The sequence below is a fragment of the Euprymna scolopes genome, chromosome 36, assembly GCF_053919585.1.
Source record: "Euprymna scolopes isolate OS-2025 chromosome 36, ASM5391958v1, whole genome shotgun sequence".
Lineage (NCBI taxonomy): Eukaryota > Metazoa > Mollusca > Cephalopoda > Sepiida > Sepiolidae > Euprymna > Euprymna scolopes.
The window spans coordinates 74,862,896-74,875,971 of NC_136517.1; the positions used below are offsets into that span (position 1 = coordinate 74,862,896).

The following is a 13,076-nucleotide window of genomic DNA, read 5'->3' on the forward strand; positions in this document are numbered from 1 at the left end:
GTGACCACTGTGTAAAAAAAAAAAAAGAAGTTTGATAATAATTGAAAATAAATTAAATACTACCTCCGCTCGGAAATAGTTGTTGCACAAAAATTTTCAGTTTGGTCGGAAATACTTGGTGCATACAAGTTTCAAGTTTTATAAGGCAGTACTTTTGAAAGGAAATACAGGTTAACCAAATAATTATTATAAGTATTAATGCTGGAGTCCCTCAGGGGTCTATCCTGGGACCAACTCTTTTCCTGATCTACATCAATGATCTCCCTAAACACATACTTAAATCATTCGTTGACATCTATGCTGATGACACGACCATCTACGGCAACACATCACATTTCCGGTCACGGCATACGTTTGGTTTGTTGAGATTTTAATGTTTACGAGAATGCAATTTCTAAAAGTAGTTAAAATCTATGATATTTCAAAGGTATTTATTAGGTTTAAAAACGTTTTTGCCTAACGAAAAAATAAACCGTGACTGACAACCAAACCGACAAAACCTATCATTCCCCCTTTCTCTCTTTACACACACACACACACACACACACACACACACACAGGGCCAATTTCCCGTGTGAGCAGAATCCATCATCCCATACATTATCTGCTCCATTTTTTTTTGTTTATAAATTTAATCGGCGTTTCCCAGGATTTATTATAATAATTATATAATGGCAAGTGTGTTTAATTGCCTGCGAAACAGATTTTCTTTATAATTTATTTAATATCTTAAATTAAAAATGGTCAATTTTTACGACGTGACCCAGCGTCGTTTAATCCCTAAAAAAAATAAGATCTATTTTTTTTTTGCCTAATACGTTTAAACAGTCTTTATAAATAATATGAAAGAAGAAATTTTGAAAAAAAAAAAGAAAATTAACATTTTAGCGTGGGGAATCACTATTCTATATAAATTTAACGTAAAATGAGCACCCACTTTTTGACCACAAAACATTCAACGAGACATATCATCTCTCGCATTTTTTCAAGTTTGGCGATCGACGGAGGGGAGGGGGGCAAAGTATGAGAAACACAATTTTTTTGTTTTGGTGCTGGGGAACGGCAATTACATTTGAAACATAAAATAACGGTAAATTTATTTAATTTTTATTAGACCATTCTGTACTTTCACCAAACAATTTTATAAAAAGAACGAACTCCAAAATATGACAAATTCAATTTTTTTTAGGGGGGATTACATTAGAAATATAAAATGACGAAAAATTTCATTTAATTGTTTTTGGAATTAATTTTTGGTAGATCATTTTTTTTTTTTTGCGATTGCACCGGCATTCGCTGCTATTTTTATTGAAACAAAAGTTGTAATGATTTATTTCTAATTTATTTTTTAGGAGGTTCTTTCCAGTGCTCAATATCCGGAGAATAGCTTCTTCTCTTTGTAGCCCTTCTGCCGAAATATCTGGCGGAGAGGGTATCACGTACTTTTTTTTTTGAGCGATTACATTTACATGTTTTCATCCGTTCTTTTATTTTTGTTGTGGGAGTATTCACGTGCCCATGATGAAAACGATTAGTATAAAGGTGTGTTTCAAAAGGAACTTCATGTCAACCCAGGCAACGTATTAGGCCCCCAAAAAGTAGGTCTTAATTTTTTTAGGGGTTAAACGACGCTGGGTCACGTTGTAAAAATTGACCATTTTTAATTTAAGATATTAAATAAATTATAACGAAAATCTGTTTCGCAGACAATTAAACACACTTGCTATGGTATAATTATTATAATAAATCCTGAGCAACACCGATTAAATTTTATAAAAAAAAAGGAGCAGATAATGTATGGGATAATGGATTCTGCTCACATGGAAAATTGGCCCTGTGTCTAACTAACTCTGCGCTCGTGAGGATGCAAGTAAATGAGGACATTAGTTTTAATTATTTTTCTTTAAGAAATAAAAAGGTTACTTAAAAATTAAGAATAAGCGAAAAAGAAGTTCCTCCGAATTAAAAATAAAAATAATAATTCAGCTTAAAAGAATATTTCGAAATGAAAACAAATCTATTACAGAAAATAATTAATAAAGTGCTTCGTTTTAAACAATTTTTCAATTAAACATTCACAGTTATTTCCCCTTTGGTTTTCTGGTTTGAAAATTAAACGGTTTCAGATTTCAGATAAAATAAGTTAAATCAAATATAAATTGAAATTTAAATAAACTAAATAATTAAATTTCTTTTAATTAGTATAGTTAAAACGAATCTATTATGTCGAATAAGTAATATCATCGAGCTAATTATTTAAATAGATTTAATTTAATGTGATTGACCGTAACTCAATCAATATAGATGTGGTTTGAAGAATGCTATACAGGGTGAACAGAAAGTCCTTGGACCATTTTTAGTTTTAAAATTAAATATTGTTAAAATCATTTTTTCTCTTTTCGAATAAAGTATTTAGTCTAACTATTGATCTAATTATTTTCAACAAAAATATTAAAATAATTTTGTTTAAACTTTCAGAAAAATGAGCAAACGAGAGGCCATAATTCAACTTCATTGCGCGGGAAGAACAAACTCAGAGATTATTAAGCTCTTGAAAGTGGCTAAATCCACCGTGTACCATGTTGTGAACAGATTTAAGGAACTTGGTACATCTGAAGACCGTCCTAGGAGTGGAAGACCTCGCACTGCTCGAACAAAGAAGGTGATTAAAGCTGTCCGAGAGAGGGTAAGGAGGAACCCGAAGAGATCTGCAAGACAAATGGCTAAAGACATGAATGTGAGCGTGACCTCGACGAGAACAATCGTAAAAAACGATCTCCAGTTGTCCCCCTACAAGATGAGAAAGAGACAGTACCTCACACCTGCCCAAAAGCACAAGAGACTTGAAAGAGCAAAGCTTCTTCTTGGAGAACTGAAGGCTGGCACGGCAGAGCGAGAGATCGTTTTTTCTGATGAAAAACTCTTCACAATTGAAGCGACTGTTAACAATCAGAACGACAAAGTTTACGCAAAATCTTCAGCAGACATTGATGACTCCGTGAGAATAGTTTTCCGCCGACAAAAGCCGTCTTCCCTCATGGTGTGGGCTGCAGTCTCCAAATCTTGGAAGTCGCCTCTGATTTTCGTGGAGCAGGGGGTTAACATCAACACAGATCGCTACATTAACGATATTTTGGTTCCAGCATTTGAAGAGATGAAGAAACACTTCAAAGATCAGCCTTTCACCGTCCAACAAGATGGAGCACCATACCACACCTCCAGAAAAACTCAGGACTGGTGCCAACGTCATTTTCCAAGATTCTGGAGTAAGGAGATGTGGCCTCCTGCATCGCCTGATTTGAATCCCATGGATTTTTCTGTGTGGTCTTTGTTGGAGGCAAAGGTCTGTTCTGTTGCTCATCCAAGTGTTGATGCTTTGAAGACATCTCTTCAGAGTGATTGGGCTAAAATACCCCAGGAAACGTTGCGTGCCTCGGTTGGTAACTTCAGACAGAGAATTCCACGTCTAATCGAAAGGAAGGGACATCACATTGAAAATAAATAATTTGAATTTATTCTTGGTTTCCTAACTTATAATTTTCATTCATGTTTAATTTATATTTTTGTAATTTTCTATTAATAAACCACTTTTGAATTGGTCCAAGGACTTTCTGTTCACCCTGTATATAGAAATTACGTATAAAATATGATGTCTCCTTTGACAGAAGTATCCTATTATGGGCGTAATATTTCTTGATCAGGAAAGGTGTATACACATATGGCCTTTCTATTTCTTTGATCATTGGGGGTTGTACACACAGACAAACATATACACGAATGCTACTATTTTATATCTTTAGATATGTATGTTTTATCTAAAGGGAGCGGCCCGGGTGACAGCAAAGGGGGTGACATTTGAGCAGACTGCCCAGAGTGACGTTTACTCTAGCTACCCCACCGACTACAACGCCCTGACCCTTTGGCTAGGAGTAACGCGTAGTATATGATTTGATAACACACTTAGTCTTTTCACACATTAAAAACTACCCTTGTATCTAACTTTACCCCTGTGGGGAGGCAAGTAAATAGTAAATAGGAAGTACAACTCCAAGCAAACTGAAGAAATCATCTCTTCTTCGTTTAGAGTTGATATTAAATGACCTAAATGTAAATGGACAGGTCAAAACCAAAAGGTATTTTAAGTGTTCATCAAATTGCTTAATTGGGCCAAATTGATGTATTCGTATTGTGGCCCAAATAACTCGCATTTTTTTTAGCTCTGCTTTTTATGTGATGTCCAACTTTTCAATGCAATATACCCACATTATACAGAGTGAGTCACGGGAAACAGATGTTTTTTAGAATGCTTCCTGCTCTCCTTGAGTAAGGGATAATGAGTGATGAAGGTACTCTTTAAACCTGCTTAAGATGCCGTTTAGTTTGTTGTCATTTGTTTTACTTTTACCTTAAATTTTGTTTTACTTAGTCATTGATTTTGAAATGCTTTTCTTAAAAAAATAACACCCGTTTCCCGTGACTCACCCTGTAGAAAGAAAAAAAAAAGGAAAAGAATGATTGGATAAAAATATTATCAAAACGGTTTGCAATATTATAAATCACAGTGATTATCCAGTTTTACTGGAACATTGAAATCTACTTGTAAAAAGAAAATAAACCAAATGGTACAAATAAGTTATTACACACTTACGTATTAGATCTAAAAAAAAAGACAATACACTAAAAATTACGTAAATTCAAGTATTTTTTAAAAAGAAAAAACATTTTAATGGCGAAATGCCTCACCCGACATTTTCGGCTTACATCAAGATCAACCGCCAAAGGACAGTTCAACACATTCATCACTGACTAGAGATTGATTTTATTTAGAAACTAGCATTTCAGCCCGGTGTTGCCCGGGTGTTTCGCGGTGTATTTTGAGCAAAAAAAAAAAAAAAAAAAAAAGAAAAAAGAAAAAACTGTCATTTTTTTTTACTTTGACCCCTTAAAATTGATTGTTTTGGGCTCAAATCGAATTATTAAGTTAGATCCATATTCAAGGAACCTATATCTAAAATTTCAAGTGTAGACGCCAAATTGTCGGAGGAGTTTGGTAGAGTTCTCAAAGGTCAAATCGTTGAACTTTGATTCCTTAACAGCGAAATTTCTGGCCGAAAACCGATCACATAGATTTTCCCAAATCTTAGTATCCGGTATATCAAATTTCGAATCTGTAGACTAAAAATTGACAGAGTTATTGCGTAGGGAAATGTACACACAGAGACAGACACACACAGACACATTCACAAAAATATTGGGTGAATTTGCGTAATTTTAGTGTACAGACATTTTGTGTGTGTGTGTGTGTACGTGTGCTTTTTAGTTATTATGAACATTTTTATTTTATTTTTGAAGACCTTCACTTGAAACAAGGAGAGGTAATTCAAGAAGATTTTAAAGTTTCCAAATTAATTATCTTATATTATTTAATCATTGGAATTCTTTGAGATGAGTAATTTGTACATTTTTATTTATTTATTTGCGGACTATTATCCTCATCTTCATAGTTGTTGGTTCACGACGTTTCGGTCAACAATTCCTCTGGCGCTCGCCAGATATTCCTCTAACCGTGACCGCCGTGGCGCAGTGGATAGAGACGTTGAATCTCTACAGTTTCAGGTGAGCATTGGCTGAAGATAGCGGTTTCAATCCTTACCAAAGTCGACCAGAGGATTAGTTGGTCAAAGACGCGGTGAGACAACAACAACTACGGAAGGCAGTAATTACTGAAGATACAGTTAAGAGATTCAGCATTTCTATTCCATCGTGGTTAATCACCTGATGAAGGCCAGAGGAATAGTTGGCCGAAACAACAACTATGAAAGATGAGGATAATAGTCCGCAAAAAAATAAATAAAACTATTTATCTTAATGAGTATTTTTATTTCTTAGAAAAGTTTTTGTAAAAGGTTCATTTTTAAAAACCAAAGCAAGAAATAAAAAAAAAAAAAGAAAGCAAACGCCACGCACTTTCCATTAATGGTTGACTAAAACTATTTATAAATTTTAATCATTATTTCTATTTATCATCAAGGTTAAATTTTGCAAAAAAAAAAAAGTTCGTTTTTTTAAGTCATACATTTTCATATAATGACCATTTGCTTTCATTTTAGAACTTTCTTTTCTTAGACAGACAGTCCATTAAAAAATTTGATTGAAAAAGTTTTTCATTGTTTTTAATGACCACTTTTATTCATTTAAGTTTTTTTTTTTTTTTACAAAAGTGCATGCTGTACTTTATTTCGAAATTTTAATTATTCTATTTTAATTCAATGAATATTCAGATAATTAATGCTTTATTTTTTGTCTTTTACTAATAAGTTATACGAAACTTTAACATTTTCGGTGAAATTCTTTGAAAACAATTCAAGATCTCTTGAATTATCTCCCCTGTTCCAAGTAGAGTTCATAAAAATGAAGAAAGGATTGTCAACACTAACTAAAATGGGTGCGTATTCAGATTGGAATTTATGGCGGCATTAAAAATGAAATGAAATACAGAAATGTCTGTATGTTGTGCGTACAAGTAACGGGAGGAAGATGAAAAATTCCAAAAATAATGTAATTTGATCAAGTAGTTTTTTTTTATTCAAGAAAATTAAATTTTACTCTAAAGGTTGGGACGATAAAAGTGTTGCCCTAAAGAAAACAACACTACAGCTATATTGTAACACTTTTATTGAAAAACATCAATTCAGGTAACTTGATTATGTAGTAGAGCTGACATCTATTCAATGTAGCCGTCTTCAGCCTCAATCACCGCCTCAATAAGGGTCCTGAACTGGTAGCATGCCTTTTTTATAAGCGCTGGCGGTAGCTTGGCAAATACTCGGCGAATTGCAACGATCAGGCTAGTTTTGGTGTTGTGGGAGGTCATGTTGGTGATGTTCTCGACGCATGACCAAACGAAGTAGTCCAGCGGGTTCAGGCCGGGGAAGGATAGTGGGCCAATGAGAGAAGGGTATAAAGTCGTTGCACTCCTTTTGAAGCCAAGCCTGGGTCTCTTTGGATTTGTGGGCCGGCGCCGAGTTCTGCTGCCACATAGGGTCTGCCAGTGGCCACCTGATTGCACCATGGGATCTGTAACGAAAAATTCAAGATGGCGCCCGACTCTCTCTTTAACACGGTAAGATATCCTCAACACGGCACAAGAAACAACAGCCACACGATTCCCCAGCCAACTCAATCGTCACTCGCCCACGTCTTTCCCCCTCACCCGCTTTTATCGTCGTTCTAGGCCGGCTAAATTTGCATATTCCGAGAATTCGTGTGACTTTGCGAGACATCATACTTTACAAAAGACGGCGGCCGCCATCTTGGTCTTTCTTTTCTATTTTTGGTCGGTAACGCTGAGCTGGTCTCGAGGTAAGTCTTTTTCCCCCTCATCCGTCTCTCCCACGTACCCACACAACACGCAAACACGCGGGCGCTTATCTCCTGGGTGCACGTTACAGGATCACCACACTTTTCAGCATACCCAGATACACTTTGGTGTTGACTTTCAAGCCGACTTCGAAGATGAGAGGTAACATGATGTGACCCTTACTTGAAACCACACCAAAGGCCATAACCGTGACCGGAAACTTTGTTTTCATCAGCCTGAGCACGTCCCTGTTATTCATGGCAATCCAGCGATGCATTTTGAAGGGTTGGTAATGGTTCCGTTGTCATAACTTGGATCAGTAGAGAGCATGAGTTGTACAGCGGCGCATCCCCAATCTTGCTCATTGAACATTGTGTCACTTTCAGACATGATAGAAGACTACTATCACTCTTAGGATTTATATAAAACTGGCCAACTAGTAGATAGTCTGCAACAAAAAAATAAACTGGTTTTTATTAAACGGAAATGGAATTATGTCGTCTTTTCTATGGCGACAATTTTATCGTCCCACCCTGTGTTTCGATGAGGATGCAAAAGCGTCCAACGAATCGGTGGAAAAGGGCAGACAACCTTAACGCACGTGGAAACTGTCAAAATAGTCATCGATTACATCGCCTTATTATGTTCTATAGAACATTGCCTCGTCTGTCACTTATCGGTAAAAAACGGCAAACTTCATTTCGTAAATAAAAAAATAAAAACTACTTGATCAATTTTTGGAAATTTTGAATATATAACCTTCATTCTGTGACAAGTAAGTACAATATAAATGTTTTTTTTTTTTTTCATTTTTGTTTATCGTTATAAGTGCCAATCGGAATATGCACCTTAAAATGCGCACGTGTTTTTTTTTTTTTTTTTTTTTTTTTAAACCTAACAGGTATGTGCATAATAAATTTTTCTGCAATTATAATTTTTTAATTTAGGGGTGAAACTGGATAAGCGCCCAAATCAAATAAGAATCACTTGATATTTATTTATTTTATTTTATTTATTTATTTATTTATTATAACTTGTTACTACTACTACTACTACTACTACTACTGCGACGTTTTAGCCGGTCATACGATACGAAACAATATTTTATATCCTAAAATATCACTAAAGAATATTTCAGTACCCCTGTCTTCATCCTGACCGCCACTTAAGTTTACTATATAGAGGTTAATTTGTGTCTATTTTAGTTTTTGGTTTCAAATTTAATTTAGAAAGTAGGACTATTTCCTGGCGTGGAGTCGTTCAAAAACGAATTGCTAAACCGAGGTTGTATTTAGGCTGTGCTGAGTTGCGAGAACAAAAACTTCAAGCAACAAATCACATGTTGCAGTTGCTTAACATGAGTTTACTGTAAAAGCACCTCCATATGATTACGGTTGGTTGCAGTTTTGATTTTAATTAAACTCAAATGTAAGTCGTGCGTATCTTGAGATTTCGCTTTTGTTTTTCGTTCAACGTTTTTTTTTTTCGTAATGTATTAACAATTTTTAATTTATATTCAAATCTGTTAAGTAATTGCTTTTAGAAAAGAATATCATTCATCCATACGTCACCTCCTATTAACTCTGTTCCGATAATGATATTTACGCCATCTTTCTTATATACTAGCAGTTCAGCCTGGCTTTGCTCGGGCCTTATGTACTGTTTATGACTTATCCTACGTGTGAATACACTTTATGTAAGATTTGAGATGTTTAGACCAAAATTTGTCTGAGGTCAATTTTTTTTTTTTAACTTCGACCCCAATTTTGACCCCCTTAACATTAATCATTTTGGTCTCAAATCAGCTAAAATTTAGACCCAAAATTGGCAGAGGAATTTGGTAGAATCTGCAAAGGTCAACTCTTTCAACTTTGACCTTTTGGCAGCTACATGTTCGCCCAAAACTTATTAAAATGCTTGCCGCATGTTTGAATACCCGTTATGTATAAATTTCAAATGTTTAGACCCAAAATTGGCTGAGTAGTTTGCTAGGCACCACAAAGGTCAAATTCTCGACCAAAACCGATTAAAAAGCTTGCGCTATCTCTGAATACTCTTTATGTAATTTTTCAAATGCTTAGACCAGAAATTGACTGAGTAATTTGGTAGAGACCACAGAGGTCAATTTTATAAAACTTTGGCCCCAATTTTTATCCTCTTAGCATTTATTGTTTTGGGCTCAAATCAAATTATAAAGTTTGATCCATGTCTTAGTAACCTACATTTTAAATTTCAAGTGTTTAGACCCTAAATTGTCGGAGGATTTTGGTAGAGTTTTCAAAAGTCAAATCACACACACACACACACACACACACACACACACACATATATATAAATGTTTGGAGGTACAGAATTTATATACAGTTTTGAAAATAATAAGCGGACGTTTCTCAAGAGCTCTTTCGGCTATCATCTCATCAGGAGGAAATCGATAGCATACAAAATAATATTATGTCTAAAATAAAGAGTTCTAATTTACGGGGACACTAAAATAAATTTATTAACGTTTAAAAAACGATTAAAATATTGGCACAACGAGGGGAAAAAAACAACAACAAAAAAAAAACGGGAGAAAAAAAAAGTTCCCCAATAGAGGCACCTCCCTAACAACTCTGATTAAAGACCTCCAACATAAAAATATTCCGTATTCGCTAAAATGGGATTTATTGAAAAAAATCCAATTCATACACCCCTAAATCCAAATTCTGCAACTCTTGCACTTCAGAAGCAGTTGCAATAGTAACATATCCTAAAGCCACGATAAACACCAAAAAATGAGCTTATTTCGTTATGCAAGCACAGGAAAAAATTCAAGTATAGCCAACTCAAAACCACTTAAGTCACCATACCTGAACTAGTTTTGACAATTTGCCCCTATATGTATACGCATGGATTTACGCGTGTATGAGTGTATATGTATGCATGCATGAGTGGGTGGGTGTTGTATGCGTTGTATCTATGTTAATATATATGTATGTCTATATGTGCGTGTTTGAGTAAGTATATGTTTGTACATGTCTATATATGTATGACTGTACATGTTTATATGTATGTGTATATATGTATATATGCATGATTTTGTCTCTATTAATTTCATTTTCTTATATATGTGGATGTATATATGTATGTGTAAGCTTGTATGCGTGCGTTTTGTGTTTAATATATATATACATATGATTATGTGCTGGAGTGTATATATGTGTGTATGCACGTGTGTGTGTGCGTGTATGAGCGTATGTATGTGCATTTATATATATATATATATATATATATATATATATATGCGTGTGTTTGTGTGAACATGGCCATTTAATGGAGTTACACATCTTAGCCGTATATTAGTACACTCTAGCTATCTGTATCTCCCTGGACCATATAAATGTGCAGGCAAATTGGGGATTATCCCCTTATCTAAAATAGAATCATTAGATAAATCCGATCATTTGCTGATGTATGTATATGTTTTAACGGTAGGTGCACGCTCTCTGTATTTGTGTGTTAAATATATCAGCGTGCGCACCTTTATCTCTTTTTAGACATAACACCTATGTAGATGTTTATTTGCTGTATGTATACGATGGTATGCATATGGGGGTGTGACTTGCATGCTTGCACTTGATTATAGCGATGTTCGGCCGTGCATATGGGCGCAGTTGTACACTCAAGGGCACGCGCATGCATACACGCCCGGTTGTATAAGTAGTTCCCTTCTCTAATATATGTGCTTGCTTGTATGCGTTATGATATGTATATATGTAATTGAGTACACATGTGTATCAGTATAAGGATGCGTGTGTATATAAGGGCGAATGAACTCTTTTTCTGGGTCAACGGCCAACTAGCACCGTGTATATTTGTGTATGTGTATTGGGGTGGAGAGGGCTCCCGTAAGCCGTGGTGAAGGCAACCTTTCTAGGAGAAGCAAATCTCTGATTTAAAAAACCATAAAGCGGAAGACCATTACCCGCATTAAGCTGGTCTGCAGTTTAATTTGTTGCTGGCTATCTTGCTCTTGCTTGTTGCTGGATCTCAACATTTTGAACCGAGAGAGAGACTTAGCTGTCGTACAAAGGTAAGACTCTGTAACATCATATTTGTATAGATACTCCTTCAGGCATTTGGGCTCATGGATTTTAAATGTCTGAGGGAGTGGCACTCGTCTGACAAGACGTTGCAATCATCATCATGTATGCATGGTATGGATCAGTGTTTGTGCATATGTGTATACTATGTATATGCATATGTGTATGTGTATGTATATATATGTATATGTACGTTTGTATGTGTGTCTGAGGGTATATATGTGCTTATATCTGCACTTATGTTTAGGTTTGACAGATGTATATACAAGTAATTATTATATAAATAGATAAATTCAACCACGTCTGGGCAACCCCACATCCAGCCTCGCATTTAAATCAATTCTCCCAATTATAAAAATAGCTAATTAACCACAGTATATAAAGCATTCACTCAAACATCAATTCCAACTCAACGAACAACAAAACAAACTCATCCATAGATCGCCTCCAAACAGAAATATATACATTTTAAATAAAATGTTAAAAAACTTAATTAAACTAGACCAAACTACGACAACAAGCGTAATAAACTTACTGTATCTCAACTAATCAAGTCACCTTTAAATATACACTCAAAATTAAAAGAACCCAACCTCAAACTCACTTAAATAAGTAACCCTCCAAGCATTTCAAACTTTCAGACCATGACTCGTCTCTATCTCCACCTCATCCGCTCACCCATCCGCACAGCAAAAACAGCACACCACCCCATATCACGCACACTCCCATCGAAATTCCCAAGAATATCCGTTTCCCATTTGAACTTGAAATCAAGAGGTCAACCCTTTTAAAGAATACTAAAATACAATTCCTGCCTCCGCCGAAAAAATTCCATTAAGCACTTGTATGCTCGCCCAATTTTAACCCTCCCCTCTCTCTCTTTACCCTCTCTATTCCACCCCACTCTCCTCTTTCCCTCATCTAAAAGGCTTCCCTCACCCACTATCAACAAGAAAGCGAACTATCTTTCTACCGGGACTCACTCCCGAAGCAAATCGTCCAACGCACCGTTCTGAATATCATCTTCCAGATTATTTTGCTATTTTGCTACCTATACTATTGATTTCGAAGTCCATTGCATACATAACCCAATGCTCAAACTCTATTACTCACGGGGATAATTACAATGGAATGGTATATCCACCCAACATCGGATACATTTTGTCAACACCTAGAAAGCTTTTGGATTACATCTACCAACACACACTCAACAATAAGGCTGCCCGTATACTTTTCGAAAAATCAATAAGGAGCAATACGCTTTCGCTATATGTGAATATTACTTTCTCCCCTGGACCTATTTTCTGGCCACCTGGATTTATAAACCCGAATGACATTGGACTCCTTCCGATAATGGATTGCCTAGGTTGTATCAACTTCTCTTTTCGTTAATTTTTTTCCACAACCACTCAAAAACTATTCTCAATAATTGTGCTGAAAAGCAAAATAGCGTCGACTCGCAGCTGAACGTTTTGCTAACTGCATTTCATTTCCTCTGATGATGTGAGCCAATATTGAAAATCCATGGATTAAGGAAATTAACATAACCCCTTCTAAATATTCCTTTTGTCAAACAATAAATTCTTAAATCGAATATATGTGTCTATATGTTGTTTTTTTCTTCAGAATTTAAA

General features: G+C 35.4%; 1 protein-coding gene across 1 annotated transcript in view; it reads right to left on the reverse strand.

The window, feature by feature from the left end:
- LOC145260608 (venom allergen 5-like) overlaps positions 1 to 13,076 on the reverse strand; it is a 192,226-nt gene that overhangs the window by 87,187 nt on the left and 91,963 nt on the right. The gene's annotated exons all lie outside the window — the stretch shown is intronic.